The sequence below is a fragment of the Cervus elaphus genome, chromosome 28, assembly GCF_910594005.1.
Source record: "Cervus elaphus chromosome 28, mCerEla1.1, whole genome shotgun sequence".
Lineage (NCBI taxonomy): Eukaryota > Metazoa > Chordata > Mammalia > Artiodactyla > Cervidae > Cervus > Cervus elaphus.
In genome coordinates, this window is record NC_057842.1 from 56416243 (window position 1) to 56421859 (window position 5617).

Here is a 5617-nt window from a genome sequence, read left to right on the forward strand (position 1 = left end):
TATTGACTATTCTGTTAGTTTTTATTATTTGGACATTTCATAGAAAATTTATATTTTTCAGGAATAGATGCAAATTTTATTAAGATTGAAAATATAAAAGTTAATAGTATAGAAGAAATAATTAGTAGGTTGAAAGACAAAACAGAGAGAGTCCTTATTTCAACCAAACGGAATGAACATTTCTAAGAATCAGGATTGTTTTGGTGTCTACTCAGGCTGAGAAAGTCAACTACACAGCAGGGACTAGAACCCAAATTACTTGACCATCTTCACCTTGTGAAACTCCAAGGGAAGAGTAAGGGAATTAACAATCATGTTAGAACATTAAAGCATGTTTACAGAATTTGTTGTCACTCTAGCAATACACAGATATGCACAAGAGAACCACTGTTAGCCAATAAACTGGATTATCAGTTTACCCTTCAAAAACCCACCCACACTCAACAGGTATATTTATAACCTGCACGATTTACTGTCATTTTTCCCACTCAAAAGAATAAACCATGAGGAATCAAATGCTCAAGATGGTTCTGAGGTAAAATTGCTAGTTAACGAGCTGTGCTGAATAGTTTCCTCAGCCACAGTTATAAACGACTTCAGACATGCTGGTTGTTTCAAATGAGCCAGGCATTGGTGAAATGAAGGTAGAAAAAGGCACTTTTGAACAAGATTTGGGGGACTCTGTAAATGTGCTAAATGACGTTATGCACAGCTTCTTGATGAGACCATTTCAACATTTCCTAACTTCTACCACAATTTAACAGTTACAGCAGACCTAGTTTCCCTGAAATTTGTTGTGAGGTTCATAATGAATTAATTCTACCTGTACTAGATAGAGGATTAAGCAACTCATTTTGACTTAAAATAGCTGCAAATCCTGTTATGTCTGACTAGCAAAATTTTTGTCCACCCAAGAAATCTTTGTGAATTATTTTCATCCCTCTCAGGGGATTAAAGTTAAAGAATAAAATTAACAATCTCTGAATACACCAAATATTTATATTTAAATCCATAGATGATCTTTAAATCTTGTCTCATAGTGAATATTTAATATTTTATTTAACATTTTTGAATAAAGTATAATATCTACATTTTATTATATTTTAATTTATTCACATACCATGTGGACTAGAGTAGTTGAACTTTAATGTTGTACTAGAAAATGTTTGATAATTTTAATATTTTCAGATAAAACCAAATCTTAGAATCTCAATAATATATTATATAGTTTAATATCTTTAAAAAGTTACCTTTTAATAGAAACTACTGAAATACATGATATGACTTTTTAAATTCTCTCATTTAAATAATTTTTTTTAAATGATAGAAATCTAACATGCAGTTTTACACACAGGAAGTTGTCATTTGTTTGTTGCAAATTTATGATTTGCAAACTATTTCATAAAGTTCTCTTATATTTGAGTTTCAGTCTGTACAGTTCTTCTACTTCTTATTTTTATTATTTTTATTTTTTTTAATTATGACATTTACAAGAGACTTGGAAAACACAGAACAAGGTTACATATATTTCCACTATATAATTTTTAAGTAGGTAAGATTTTATAGTTGGAGTTTCAATTTCTAATTATATTTTAAAAGTGAAGAAAGTGAAGTCACCGAGCCATGTCCAACACATTGTGACCCAATGGTATGTAGCCTGCCAGCCTCCACCATCCATGAGATTTTTTAAAAGTAGATCACAGCAAACTGAAATTCTGTTATGGTGAACTAAAGTGCTTTTCAAACTTCATGACAAATCCCTGATACTTGAGGAGATTAAACAGTTGTGATTATAACCTCTTGCTAATTAAACAAATTTTAAGTATTTAGGGAAATCCTATAATTTTAAACGTTTGCTATTAACACTGATTCATTAGTTATATTTGGTATATGTTTAACTTTATATCTTATTGATTTTATAGGTGGAATTCTCAATGATACCTCCATGACAGGCACAATACTCAATGATTGATGACTTACCCTCAGTAGTTTATGTATTTTCATGTCTACAATTTAAACTTTCTTTTTTACACTGATCCATGAGAGAGATAAAAATAAAATTTTCAATAATTAAATTTTTAAAGTAAGTAAAATAAAAATGCTATCTAGAACATAAATACATTTCAACATTTTTGCACTCTTTTGGGTGACCTTATGATTTATTATTCATTACTGCTATCACTCATGCTAATTCTGAGAGTGAAATAACTAATTAATAATATTTAAACCTGGAAAACAGGCTTAAACTGGGACTGTCTATGGCAAAGGGAATAAATGGTCATCATAGATATCAGTTCAGACCAGTTGCTCAGTCGTGTCTGACTCTTTGAGACCCCATGGACTGCAGCACACCAGGCTTCCCTGGCCATCACCAACTCCAGGAGCTTGCTCAAACTCATGTCGATCGAGTCAGCGATGACTTCCAACCATCTAATCCTCTGTTGTCCCCTTCTCCTCCTGCCTTCAATCTTTCCCAGCATCAAGTCTTGTCTAATGAGTCAGGTCTTTGCCTCATGTGGCCAAAGTATTGGAGTTTCAGGTTCAGCATCATTCCTTCCAAAGAATATTCAGGACTAATTTTCTTTAGGATGACAGGTGGGATCTCCTTGCGGTACAAGGGACTCTCAAGAGTCTTCTCCAACACCACAGTTCAAAAGCATCAATTCTTTGGTGCTCAGCTTTCCTTATACTCCAACTCTCACATCCACACATTACTACTGGAAAAACCATAGCTTTGATTAGATGGATCCTTGTTGGCAAAGCAATGTCTCTGCTTTTTAATATGCTGTCTAGGTTGGTCATAGCTTTTCTTCCAAGGAGCAAGCGTCTTTTAATTTCATGGTTGCAGTCACCATCTGCAGTGATTTTTAGAGGCCCCCCTACCCAAAAAAAGTCTGTCATTGTTTCCACTGTTTCCCCATCTATTTGCCATGAAGTGATGGGACCAGATGCCATTATCTTGGTTTTTGGAAGGTTGAGCTTTAAGCCAACTGTTTCACTCTTCTCTTTCACTTTAATCAAGAGGCCCTTTTAGTTCTTCATTGATTTCTGCCATAAGGGTGGTGTCATCTACATATCTGAAGTTATTGACACTTCTCCCAGTAATCTTGATTCCAGCTTGTGCTTCATCCAGCCCAGCATTTCACATGAAGTACTCTGCATATAAGTTAAATAAACACGGTGACAATATACAGCCTTGTACTCCTTTCCCAATTTGGAACCAGTTTGTTATTCCATGTCCAGTTCTAACTATTGCTTCTTGACCTGTATACAGATTTCTCAGGAGGCAGGTCAGGTAGTCTGGTATTCCCATCTGTTTAAGACTTTTCCACAATTTGCTGTGATCTACAAACAGTTGGCATACTCAGTAAAGCTGAAGTAGATGTTTTTCTGGAACTCTCTTGCTTTTTCAATGATCCAGCAGATGTTGGCAATTTGATCTCTTGTTTCTCTGCCTTTTCTAAATCCAGCTGAACATCTGGAATTTCACATTTCATGTACTGATGAAGCCTGATGGAGAATTTTGAACATTACCTTGCTAGCATGTGAGATGATTGCTATTGTATGGTAGTTTGAACATTCTTTGGCATTGCCTTTCTTTGGGATTGGTATGAAAACTGATCTTTTCCAGTCTGTGGCCACTGCTGAGTTTTCCAAATTTTATGGCATATTGAGTGTAGCACTTTCACAGCATTATCTTTTAGGATATGAAATAGTGCAACTGGAATTCCATCACCTCCACTAGTTTGCTTTTAATAATGCTTCCTAAGTCCCAGGTGACTTCGCATTCCAGGATATCTGGGTCTAGGTGAGTGACCACACCATCCTGGTTATTTGGATCATGAAGATTTTTTTTTTTTTTAAGTTCTTCTAGGTGTTGTTGCCACCTCTTCTTAATATCTTCTGCTTCATACCATACCATCATTGGTGTCAGGGAACTCCTTTTGTCAAGAAGTAGAACAGAGCATAATTAATTGGCAAGCGAAGTATTTTCTTCATTAAAAACTGAATATGGGGCTTCCTTATGGAATTTTCTGAACTTGATTTAAAGTTTAAAACAAAATGAAATTTAATGAGAAGTAGTATCTTTTTGAAAAAGCAAGAGAGTTCCAGAAAAACATATATTTCTGTTTTATTGTCTATGCCAAAGCCTTCGACTCTGTAGATCACAATAAACTGTGGAAAATTCTGAAAGAGATGGGAATACCAGACCACCTGACCTGCCTCTTGAGAAACCTGTATGCAGGTCAGGAAGCAACAGTTAGAACTGGACATGGAACAACAGACTGGTTCCAAATAGGAAAAGGAGTACGTCAAGGCTGTATATTGTCACCCTGCTTATTTAACTTATATGCAGAGTACATCATGAGAAAAGCTGGGCTGGAAGCAGCACAAGCTGGAATCAAGATAGCCAGGAGAAATATCAATAACCTCAGATATGCAGATGACACCACTGTTATGGCAGAAAGTCAAGAGGAACTAAAGAATATCTTGATAAAAGTGAAAGAGGAGAGTGGAAAAGTTGGCTTAAAGCTCAACATTCAGAAAACTAAGATCATGGCATCTGGTCCCATCACCTCATGGGAAATAGATGGGGAAACAGTGGAAACAGTGTCAGACTTTATTTCTGGGCTCCAAAATCACTGCAGATGGTGATTGCAGCCATGAAATTAAAAGATGCTTACTCCTTGGAAGGAAAGTTATGACCAACCTAGATAGCATATCAAAATGCAGAGATATTACTTTGCCAACAAAGGTCCGTCTGGTCAAGGCTATGGTTTTTCCAGTGGTCATGTATGGATGTGAGAGTTGGACTGTAAATAAAGCTGATGGCCGAAAAATCGATGCTTTTGAACTGTGGTGTTGGAGAAGACCCTTGAGAGTCCCTTGGATGGCAAGGAGATCCAACCAGTTCATCCCAAAGGAGATCAGTCCTGGGTGTTCATTGGAAGGACTGATGTTGAAGCTGAAACTCCAATACTTCGGCCACCTCATGCGAAGAGTTGACTCGTTGGAAAAGACCCTGATGCTGGGAGGGATTGGTGGCAGGAGGAGAAGGGAACAGAGGATGAGATGGCTGGATGGCATCACCGACTCGATGGGCATGAGTTTGAGTAAACTCTGGGAGTTGGTGATGGACAGGGAGGCTGGCATGCTGCGATTCATGGGGTCGCAAAGAGTTGGACACGACTGAGCAACTGAACTGAACTGAACTGAGTATCTTTTAGATAAAAACACTGTTCTTCAAAAAACAGGCCTTGTAGGCTCCAAAGGGTTGGATGGAACCAGTAGAAAACCTTCATTTACTGGAGAGGACAGTGCTAAGTGAAAATGTTAGTCGCTCGGTTGTGTCTGAGTCTTTGTGACCGCATGGACTGTAACCCGGTCAGGCTCCTCTGTCCTTGGAATTCTTCAGGTAAGAACACTGGAGTGGGCTGCCATTCCCTTCTCCAGGAGATCTTCCTAACCTGAGTATCAAACTTGGGTCTCCCACATTGCAGACAGATTCTTTATCATCTGAGCTACCAGGGAAGTCCTGACACTGCTAGTATCACCCTAATTTCACCTCAAAATAGCAGATCCTAATTGCATCTGTTTTCCTGATTACAGAACAAAT